Source organism: Aquila chrysaetos, chromosome 3 (genome assembly GCF_900496995.4).
Source record: "Aquila chrysaetos chrysaetos chromosome 3, bAquChr1.4, whole genome shotgun sequence".
NCBI lineage: Eukaryota > Metazoa > Chordata > Aves > Accipitriformes > Accipitridae > Aquila > Aquila chrysaetos.
Window position 1 is genome coordinate 65,479,859 of NC_044006.1, and position 11,310 is coordinate 65,491,168.

At 43.3% G+C, this 11,310-nt stretch overlaps 1 long non-coding RNA gene across 2 annotated transcripts; it reads left to right on the top strand.

Annotated features, from left to right (window-relative positions):
- The first annotated feature begins 2,298 nt into the window (after positions 1-2,298).
- Positions 2,299-10,958, top strand: LOC115339897. Of its 2 annotated transcripts, none has more exons than XR_003922856.1 (3): positions 2,299-2,433; positions 3,877-4,103; positions 5,841-10,958. It is a non-coding gene; the product is annotated as an uncharacterized LOC115339897 (long non-coding RNA). The 2 variants fall into 2 exon arrangements; XR_003922857.1 differs by having other exon boundaries at positions 2,309-2,386.
- The last annotated feature ends 352 nt before the right edge of the window (positions 10,959-11,310 follow it).

Here is an 11,310-nt window from a genome sequence, read left to right on the forward strand (position 1 = left end):
GGGTCATCACACTCAGAAAAACACAATCAATATTCCTGCTATTAGCGAAATGTTTCAACAGATGTGTGTTTTGCATTGCTTTATAAACACAGAAATAGATCTCCGTCAAGACCCAGTTTTTGTTGGTGTGAGGGTATAGCTTCTCCTCCTTTGGCCATCCATTCAGAGTGATGGCTACAGCAGTAATGCTGTGCCTGGGTGCCTAGTGGCACAAAGCCAATTTGCAGCCAAGAGGGCAAAGTAATAGATCAGCCAGCACTTATAATCTGCATCCATCTTAAATTTCAGTCTGAAGTGAAGATCTAATATGTGCTCCTGCAACTAGTTATGTGCAAATGGTCCCTGTGTAGCATCTAAATCAATGTTGCATTGTTTTGACCTTTTGTTCAAGTGTTTTACATTGGAAAAACAGACTTCTTTGAATTGTAAGAATGTCAGTCCACTATGAAGGCAGTTAACGGAATTAAATGAGAAAATCTTACCTGGTAAAAGCTTCACTTCTCAGATGTGGAGTCACCAAAAGTGAATCATATATGTTATTTGAGCAAAGCATAAAACCAAAGGTTTTTTTGTAGCAGAGGTTAAAACCAGAAATAAAACAGGAGGAAGAGATACTTTTCTTTCCAGTGATGCATTTTACTGTCAGTTCTACTATAAAGGGAATACATCAGTTCCTGGTATCCAGGAAAAAACCTGACTGAATTAAGGTTGTTTTAGCAAATTAAAAATCCTCTACAAGTCAGTGGTTTGAAGAGCTGGTAGGAGTCAGTACTTGACTTCCAAAGAAAGAGCAGCATCTGTAGGGGTGAACAGTCAATCCCTCTGGGCTCTGACTTACTAAGAGAAAGGTTATTCCATAACAGCCTGTCGACCTTCAGCCAAAACCACCACTGGCACTTTTCCCTCCTGGCCTTCTTTAGAAGATCCCTTCTTCTAGGACTTGGAGAGGACCTCTCGCAGGTCCTGCCCCCAGGCACGACTATCCCACACCCCGCTAGCTCTCCACTAGTGAGCGACTCTCACTTCTCATAGCTGGGGTGCAGACAGATGAGGCAAGGATTTCATTAAACTTGACTTGAAACCCCAGCAGAATTCCAGCCCCGTTTCTGTAACCTGCAGGAGAAGCCTTCCTGGGGTTTATCCTTATCCGAACCCGAGGGGTCTGAAGATGTCTCTGGACTCTACTTCAGAGTGCACCCTCATATTCGTTCTGCTTTTGTAATTTCACGAGAAGTACTATTGTTGTATTTGAGTGATACGCTAATCACTTTTCCAAAGAAAACGGAAAGCTTTTTCTGTTGAAGGCAATTTTTGATTAAAGACTGGCTTTTTACAAGCCAAAACAATTAATTTGATTAATGGCCGCATTTTCCCTTGAAAATAATCTCAGAGCAATTTTTTTCCTTAGGCTTAATTTTGGGAACTTGGTGTCTAAACATCCCCCCCCAGGTTTTCACCGTGCATGGCTGTGAAGCCCAGTTCAAAGACTTCACGTACTGCTGTCTTCCTGACATTGTTGGAGGGGAATAGCTGCTTTCTAACAGGAGTGAGGGATTCACGGTCTATTCATTTGGACTGAGGTGTCTAATTTTAGGCAGGCAAGCTCCTTGCCTGAAGTTCTTTGTGCCTCAGATTATCTACCTCTGAAATGGATATAATGTTCTTTCTTTGTCTCCGAGGGCTGACAGGAGGCTTACTTAATTTACATCTGCAAAGTGCTTTACGATCCAAGCAAAACGTGCCCATTTAAATGCGACGCTTTATTACAGCGCAGGAGTAAATGCTACTGTCATTTATCCCGGTGTCAAACGGGACTAATCCCATTGCAAATGAGGGCATCGCATACGGGAAGAGGCAGCGCAAGACTCAAGTACGCAGCTAGCTCTCCTTGGGCACCGAAGTAAAGCTCAGCCAAAAAAAAAAAAAAATCAAAAAGTAAATTTTCAGCGCAGTCTTACTCCCCGACTTCCCATTCCTCTTCCCAGGGAAGCCACACGAGGTTGCGACGGGCAGCCGCGGTAAGCGAGCGGCTCCGGCGCCGGCCCGGCCGGGAGCGCGCTTGGCCGGCCGGGAGCGCGCAGCGGCCCGGCCGCGGGGCCGGCTCATCCCGCGGGGCTCCCGGCGCTTCCCCGCGGGAAAGCGGCCCCCCCCCCCCCCGCCCCGCCGGTGCCGGGGCCCGGCAGCCCTCCGGGAGGAGCGCGGGTGTCCCAGGGCAGAGGGCGGCGGGCCCCCCCGGCGGCAGCGGCAGGCTCCCGGGCGCGGGAGTGGCGGCGGCCGGCGCAGGCGGGGGCGGGCGAGGCGCGGAGCGGTGCGGGCTGCCGGCGGTGCAGGCCGTCGCTGCCGGGGAGCCGGCAGGCATCGCCCCGAAGGCTGTGAGCGCTGACAGGTGAGGAGGAGCAGCTTAGGCAGAAGGAGAAATCCTCCGGACTTACAGTAAGTCCTGTGACGCTGTATCATTTGACTCAATTAGCTCCGATGACCGGGATAGAATTGAACAAACTATAACAGGAGCTGTGAGTCATGCTGCGCCTCAAACTGCCCGTGTCAGCGTGGCGAATTAATTCATAGCCTGTTAAGTGAAAGTTAACAGCCAACGGCAACGCTCGGCGATTCGGGGGGCTATTTCCTACAAAGGCGAGGTTAGAGGAGGAAGGGGCTTATCAAACCCTTGATCTGCCCGCCGATTTTAAAGCCAGCAGTGAATGAGGGTTAGAAACCAGAGGCCAGAGTGGAGAAATATGGTAGGTCAACAAAAACAACAGAGGCAGAAGTTATTTCTGGCATCGTATCTGGTGTTTGAACGTTGATGATTAACGTATTAGTTATGTGTGTGTGTGATGCAAGAGGCACGGTAAGTGGTTCGCTTGCATATTCAGCTCTCCAGCCTGTTCACTTTGTCCAGACAAAATCCCCAACATAAAAGGCTTATCTCGCAAATTAGCCAGCACAGTCATCCCAGGATTTTATTTATTTTAAGCTGTGGGCCCCAGCGTGACAGACACACCTATTTAAAAAAAAATTACTGCCCTTCGCAATAGGGTTTTCTAACCACCCCCCCCCCCATTTTTTTTTTTTTCCCTGAAATGGCAAAAAAACCTGCTGGACTCAAGATACTGGCAAGACTGACAATAAGGGAGACCCAAATCTGGCTCTGTTGGATATTGGTTAATGTCATAGCAGGATCCAGCTCTGCTATTTGGATGCACACTGGTTGTGGTGTAGGGGGAAGTGTGAAGCGAAAGAAGGGTTGGCAAGAAGCTACAGAGAAAAGAGAGCTAGGAACACTCTGAAATAGTATCGGGGAAGTGAAAACACGAAGTGGCAAGTAGTAGCAAAAAAACTGGAAGGTGAGAGGCAAAAATAGAAAACAAAAGGAAGAAAAAATAAGAACATTTCTGAAAGATGAATGGGTCAAAAGAGATTGTTGCAGGGTATAGCTCTGGACCTAACCCTATAAAAATGCCTGTCTGTATTCGTAGTGGGGTGGGTGGCAGGGATGAGATACCTGACATGTTTGTAAAACAGTTGAGGCCCCGCAGGATGTGCTGATTTTTTAAGAGCTTTGCCTTTCTCAGAACTGCTTAATAACTGTAATTTTAAGTAGTCCAGAACACATGATAGTGTGAATCATGGTTCCTGTGGCAAACCTGTGGTAAGAAGTTGTGCCAGCAGTAGTATAACAGCTTATTAGAAGGTGAACATACGCTTTTCATCCAAACATGGATATAGCAAAGGCATTTTGAAGACTGAAAGTCTGTTAATCAAAAGAATATGTTTCTGTTTGAAAAATAAAAACTCCTTCACATACCCGAAACACAAATTAGTCCACCTACTGCTTTTGGTCATTCCCATTAAATAAAGTTTTTTCTTCTATAGGGAGGCAGAACTAGCACTACTCAAATGGACACCACACCGAAAATATGTTATCTCTTTAATTGCACAAATATTCCATTAAGTTAAAGAAGGTGGCCTAAAGCACTGAAATTTGCCATTCAACAGCTCATCAAAGGCTTTGAAACACTTTATAAAGAATCATAATTTCTGACTGAAGATTTCTGCAGAGAGATGTAGAGGGTCACATTCTTAGCTGGTATAAAAATGAGGTAAGTCCAATTAGATTATTCTAATTTATGATCTTGAGACATTTTTGAGATAGTATCCTAACCGAAGCTTGAGATACTTTTCCATTAAAGGCTTCCCTCCTGCGAGACTTACAAAGTAACATACTTTTTTACTTTTTTTTTTTTTCTTAAAAAGTAAAAGTAATAGATTCTTAATAGGTGAATCAAAAGTGGTATTTCTCACTCAAGAGCATTTTCCAACCTTAACTCAGCCTTCCTTTCATTTCTCTACAAAAGAGTGACTGCGGGCAGCCCCTTAGCCCTCTTTCAGCTTGCGTGGCTGTTGTAATCTCTGCCAGCCACCAGCAAGCAATCTTCAAATCAGCAATGTCAGGCAGAAGAGCGGTGAGGCATGTGATGGTGAATGCTCTGTTGGGACAGTGGTAGACCAAAAGCAGAGGGGAGGTTACTGACAGGTCAGGGGCAAAAAGCTATTATGTTCCTAGCTTTTATTGCCTCCATTTGTAAGTGTGATATTAGCGGCTTCCCAGAGTCGTGACTGAAGTAAGTGGCTTACCCAATGCCAGGTAATAAGTCTGTGGCACAGACTGATCTCTGGGGTACGAACCCACCTTCTTAATCAAGAAACAAGCACTGTTCTTTCCCTTACCAGTAGTCCCTTTCTCAGATTCTTCACAGAAATGCCATCATACTCAACAGTGTGCTTGATAAATTCATTTTGCCTTTTACACCACTTGCTAGTGGTGGGTGCGTACGTACATACAGGCCTGGGTGGAAGAGCCAAGTACCAGGCCTTTCAGGACAGTCTCCTAATTGAAACTTGAGATACTTTTCCCTTTAAAGTTTCCAAGGTCTTTGGGAGAAACAGTATTCTTAAGGATATAAACACTCATTTTTTCCTATCTGAAAAACTGCATTGTCTGCCCTGTCAGATGGTCAAATGGTTTTGTGGCAATTCCTAGATTGCCTTTCCTGATGATATAGAAAAAAATTTGCAACTTTCTGTTTTAAATTGTAATTTACTTCTCACCTTAAGGAGTCAAAAATGTATTCTCTGCCCTACATAGGCCTACAGTAGAGTTTGAACGTGAACCACAGCCTAGTTTTCAGCCATATGAGCCAAGGCATAGGCAAGGATTTAAACCTGACTTCCACATGAGGAAGGTGATTCCATCGTTCAGTGAATAGCAATAGGCAAACTGGTGGCCTACCTCCAGTTTGATTTCTGAATTTTAGCCCCAATCCCTGCTCCGACACCTCAGTTTTTAGATGAGATTTTATCAGAGGGGTTAAAAATGCAGTTGTTGCATTGCTGCTTTGTGAACTGCAGGGCATTTACTTGTCTATCGTCATGTAAAGCCAGCATTTAATGGCTCTTCAAACAGAATTCTAAAGGGCTGAATGCTCCACATCCATGGGTCAATTTTACACTAGTGCATTATTCCACTGAGTGTCACAAGTCAAATCACAGTGTTATCTAAAGTCTCCATTTTCCGACTGTAGTATAAAGCGAGCAGAATCCACAGCATGTTTTTGAGTAAAAAATTCTTGCTCAAAAGGTTGTCTTAATACTTTTTTACTTTAGTACTTTACATAACTAACTGCAGCATTTAAGCTGCAAAGAGGAAGGAATAGCCTTGTTACTGAGGTGCTATGAGGAGTGTTTCTGCTATTAATCCTGTTTAACAGAGTTCTCATGCAATGCTTGTGGTCCCAGAGGATTTTCTTTTTATGCCATTCTGTGTCTCTCCCCAAAAGGTCTGAGCATCCTCCAGTAATGAACTGACCAACACGATCCATGCGTTTTCTACTTGCCAGAATAACGGTGGTACCAAATCATGGTCCGTATAGTCTATCCAGAAAAACAGAAGCAGAGCCTTGAGAGGTCAAAATACATATGGCTTTACCAAAATCACAGAGTTTACATCGACTGAAGGCCTGACCTGCCATCAACAGCACAGTGCAGCTTATACTGCTTTGGGAGGGAAGGGAAACAGCAACAATTTAAAAATCCTTGTTCCCCTGTGGTCAGAAATGGTATGCTGGATTCGTACTAGTATGCAACCACATTTAAACATAGCTGTGGCTGGCATAGCCTGAATTCTAATGTGGACAGCACCTAATTTAGGAAAGACGCGGGAGAAGCTGAATGTAAATGCGCATAGGGGAATATAAATGACTGGCACCAGTGTCACTTTCACTTTGTTATTAAAAGCAGTCTCGGTGCTTTGGAAGCAAACAGGCATCAGAGAAGTGGAACTGGCTGCTGCTTTTAGCACAAGGACAGGGACCCTCTAATTTTAACTCTTCATGAATGTAGCATATGAGCAAGATAGATACACTGATGGAAGCAGGGAAGGAATCTGGCCATCCTCGGAATACAGGCAGCTCCAGCTGAGATCGCATCATGTTCTGGTTTGGAGGCCCTCACTTAGGTTTTATGCCACACCAGTTCCTAGACAAAAGCCAATTTCTTCCTTATGAGAATTAGTTTTTTCCACTGGGAGCAAAGCTATTAAATGACTGCAGAAGACAGTGTAGGTGAGGGTCACTTCTCAGCTGTAAGTTAAAGGTCATTGTCATCTACTAGAAGGCAGGAGACTTTGGCAGCTGTGTGTTTTTGCCGTCATAGTATCTCACAGGGAAACGTTTTCTCTGCCATGGCAAGTTGCCTGAACCATTTGGTCAGTTGTAGGCTGCTTAGCTCGTTGCCTAAACCAAGGACGGCGAACCAAGGTGCTGCGGCTCTGCGGAACGGAGGCGAACGTCCGTCCTGTGCCCCGAACACCCTCCCGCCACAGAGGGAGACGAGCCCCAGGCAGGGGAATGCACTGCTGAGCTGTCACATTCACTGCAGAGAGGCTGATCCAGCTGGAACTGACAGATCAACGTTAAGCTCAGGTGATTAAAAAGGCAGGGGTTACACCACTGTATTGCCTTCACTTGCCGCGGATGTTTTCCAGTGTAGACGAACACCCTGTTGCATTCATTTCTACATAAAATAATACCATTTGCTTTGTAAATTAGGACTGCATAGCTCTTAGCACAATGTGCTGCTATCTGCCTATGTCGTTTTTAGCAGGGTGTTAATAAATATACAGGTTGGCCTTGTCACTGCTTCTGAAATAAATTAAGGTTTCTTTTGTCAAAGCTTTTAATAGACTTTTGGATTGGAAAAGTGCCGAGATGGTCACAGGATCGCATGACTCAGAGGGCTACTAGATTTAAAAGTGCTTTAAAAGTTTAAAACAATAAAAATAGCTCTACTGTGTCATTTTTAATAGATATAAATGTGCGTTACACAATTCAGACCCAGAAACTCCTTTCAGTAATGAACAAAGATCATCATCATAGCTGACATTTCTGAAATGTTTGAGAAGTAAGTTCAAGGTCATGTTTGAATGCAAACATGCTACACATAGTAATTATCATGAGTTTGTTATATTTACTGTAACAAAGTATTCAGAGAGTCATGCATCAAGTAAACTAATGGTCTATTATTGAGCAAAGTTTAACATCAAGCAATGTGCTATGAATTTTAAAACATTTTTCAATGTCAGACACAGAAATTGTAATGAGAAAAGTATCTTGATTATGAAAGATTTGCGAAAGGGGAGAAGAAGGGGAGAGGGGAAGGAGAGTAGAGGGAAAGGTTTTAAAAAAAAAAAAAAACAACAAAACAACCTTTTCCGAAAGCATAGTATTTAGATCCTGTTGCGTAGCTAACCGGATGGGAACTATAGAAATCTTTCAAATCGTGTTATGAATATTACTATCTTAAACTTCCCAGGCAGGTGAAACTCTCTCCTGTTCATTTCCAAGCTTGTACATTTTGACCCACTGTCAGACTGAAACTGCATGGCTGAAAGTGCTCTTGGCCTCTCCAGGAGACCTCTGTGAGTAATGCACAGGTCTCATCTCCTGACACAAGATCCCTTCGCTGGAGGCAGTTTCAGTATTAATCAGTCTGTAGTCGCTATGGGCTACAACCTGCTAACAAAAACCTTGGACTTCTCACTGATTCATTGTAGTCAGTGCTCTTATTTAACAGGGTTTTAATTTAAGCGACGTAATTGCCTCCAAGATTGTTTTTAAGCAAAAGTTTTTGGGCCAAAGATGTTTATTGATCCCATGGTCTTTTCCTACTACTTGTTTCATATTTGCACTGTGCTAAAATTTTGGCTTGCCTTTCTTTTAAAAACCCTGGCAAGACATTATTGATTTCACACGGGGGACAAATCCTGGAGAATTGTCCAGGAAGACACATTAATATCTGTGCTGGGGACGGCAGCCAGACCTGCAGACAAAGTGAATGGGAGTTGGGTTCAGGGACACGTTTGTTCAAGACATCTCTAGAAGCAAGGCAGTCACATGGCCTTCATCACTCTTTTGTGATGTGGCCCTACCACAGGAAGATCCCAGGGGTGAATTTCACTCAAAAAGTGGAAATCAAGTTAAGTGCTTAGCCAAAATGGCATTGCTGTGGTTATTAGAGATAAGGGAGAGGGTTAAGATTCCGATCTGAAGGCCTAGACCACACCATAAGAATTAGGGAAATGATTTAGCTGGCTCTACAAATTGAGCTCAGCAGGGAAGTGCAAATACAGCAGTGGGATCCAGTAGCTCCATGAAGGAGTTAGACAAAATGTTAATTCCCAGCAAATAATCTTGAAAGGTGTATTTCAGCAAAGCATTTCACCACTGTTTAGATATTTCACTTGGGCAGGCACAGGCTGCTAAGAGGTGTCCTCCAGAAATCACAGAAAAAGATACTAACCTCCAAATAAAGGGAGAACTAGATTTGCTACCCAAGAGATGCAGTTAGTATTTGATGCAATTCATATTTTTGCACCCAATGAATGCCCATCTAACGAAAGGATTTATTTCTGGGTCGGTACCATCTTCATTATTTCCAAAGCCCTGGGAATGACCATTACAGTCATTGTAACAGTCCTTGCCTTCTTCCTGTGACAGTTTTCATTGGCAGATCTCAACATGCTTTACAAAAGAAGTCAAAATCATTAACCCCATCTTACAAACAGGATAAATAAGGCACAAGAGGAAGGGAGGGGGCAAGATCTCTCCTGAGGTCAGACAAGGACTCAGACACAAGCAGGCACAGTCCCAGGCCAGCGATCAGCTGTGTAGGTTCCTAAGCTAGCCCCTCTGCTCATCTGCTTTGGGCCTTTGGTGGTTTTTTTTAAAAGGTCTATACGCACAAATGTGGGACTGATAGAGAACTGGTCGCTAGCTGGTGGAGTCCAGGATGGATCATCTACGTTGTTTCACTATTGTCAATGTGCAACGATTTTTTGTTCCCCACCCAAAATTACTTAGCAAACACTTTTTAATAACGCTAGAAGTACCTGTGTCTATTTAAAAGCATTTCCTTCTGCAAAGCTACTCCCAAGCATAGTGGCATATATTATTTTTTTAAAACAGAGCATTGAAGTTAGTGGTCGTGACTGGAATTTATCTGTAAAGATACTGCAATACTTGGAGGTGTTGGGGAAAGCCTTTTTAAAGTTGCAGTTCCTGGAGCCATGGGAAAAGAACAGGATGTCCATTTCTTTTTTTAAAAAGCAAATTCTAGCCCTAGTTTATGAAATAAAACTGGAAAATGTGAACTTGGGAGCTCTGAAAATAGGAATGAATTGAAAGACTCCAATACACGTGCACTTTTGCTCATTTACTTACTTTTTTGTGACTTCCTGTTTCAGGAAACCTTGTTCATAATTTTTGATGACTCAGGACTAGTGACTGTATAGATCCAGGGAGGAGTTTTTTTGCTCTGGCCTTCAAATTTCTTATGGGACACTCATGGAGGGTCATGGATCTGGTAGCTAAAAACATGCTGGGGACAGATTTCCTGGGGACAACATGTTTATGGTGACTGAAAGGGCTTTGGGTTTGAAACGTGCAGGCCTTTCATTAGCTTATGTCCAGATTTCTGTGTCTAACTCTGGTAACAAACCTGCCAAACAGCTCTGAGAGATAAAGCAAGAGGGCAGGGAGGGAGCTGGGGTACAAGGCAATGCACTATCGGGTGCACGTCTCGGTTTTGAACAGTTAGTCACAGATCTCTGAGAGACAGAAGGCTAAAATCTAAGCAAGGATACAACTCTTTTGCAAACCAGTGGCCTAACTGTTAATTCTTAAATATAATCACCAGTACCATGCCTCTGGAGAGCTGTTTCTCTCGTCCCTCACACACAGCAAGGAGCATATCAATAAGCTCTTCAGAGGAGATGGATGGATAGCTTAATTCACTTTGCAAATCTATGGAAGCAACACTTTAGCACTTTGGCACAAACTGTCTCTGACATTGAAAATTAGTAAAGAAAAGAAGTGGTGAAAATGTCAGGAGCGGGAGGACTTCATTTTTCTCTTGTTTAAAATGTCATCTGTTATCTGCAATCAATGCAAGGAGACAACTTCCCATACCATAATGATTTACAGTATGTTTATAGGCACGGATAGAAGTAATCACAGGGTTAGGCGAATGTTTCTTGGTGAATTCTTCAAGTGTCAGAAGTGCTTAGTTCTGCAGTTCTCTCTTCCCAAGAATGCAGAGGAGATCGGCACGGAGAGCTACGCGATTTCTGCATCTCCATACACAAACCCATAAAATCCACAGCCTATCTGGTCTCAGCTATGTACAAACATATCCCATGACCAGATGCCTACGACTTTTAAAAAAATGTTGCCTTTACCACTGAAGAAAAGGCAATAAATATTTTTCACTCTTTTCATATCTAAACAAATATGTATGAAAGGAAATACACTCATGGTCCTGGTGCTAGATTTAATGTTTTAAACTTTCCATTGTTTGGAATTTCCTGTTTAGTGCCTTGAAAATAAAACTTCCATTACTGATTTTTGTTCTTTCCCAGTGAGAACTCATTGTCCGTATCTCTCAAATGGTACCGAGATGAATGAGCCCCAGTTTATTCATTTCCTTTGTGTCCACCAGAATTTGGGATACTGTTGGATACAATATCTCCTCTGCCCCCAGAATTCCTGTTTAATATTCCTTAGCAACAGGACCTTGGATGTTTTGCTGGCTTTTGTGGCCATACAGCTCCACAGACATCACGTGCTCTTTTCCACCCGATACTCTATGTGAAGCAGGGAAGTGTTGAAACTCACGGTTTATGGATGGCAAATTAAAATAAAAACAGCTCAGCATTTAATACTTCTGAGAATTTTTGAGTCTGAGGCTCAGAGC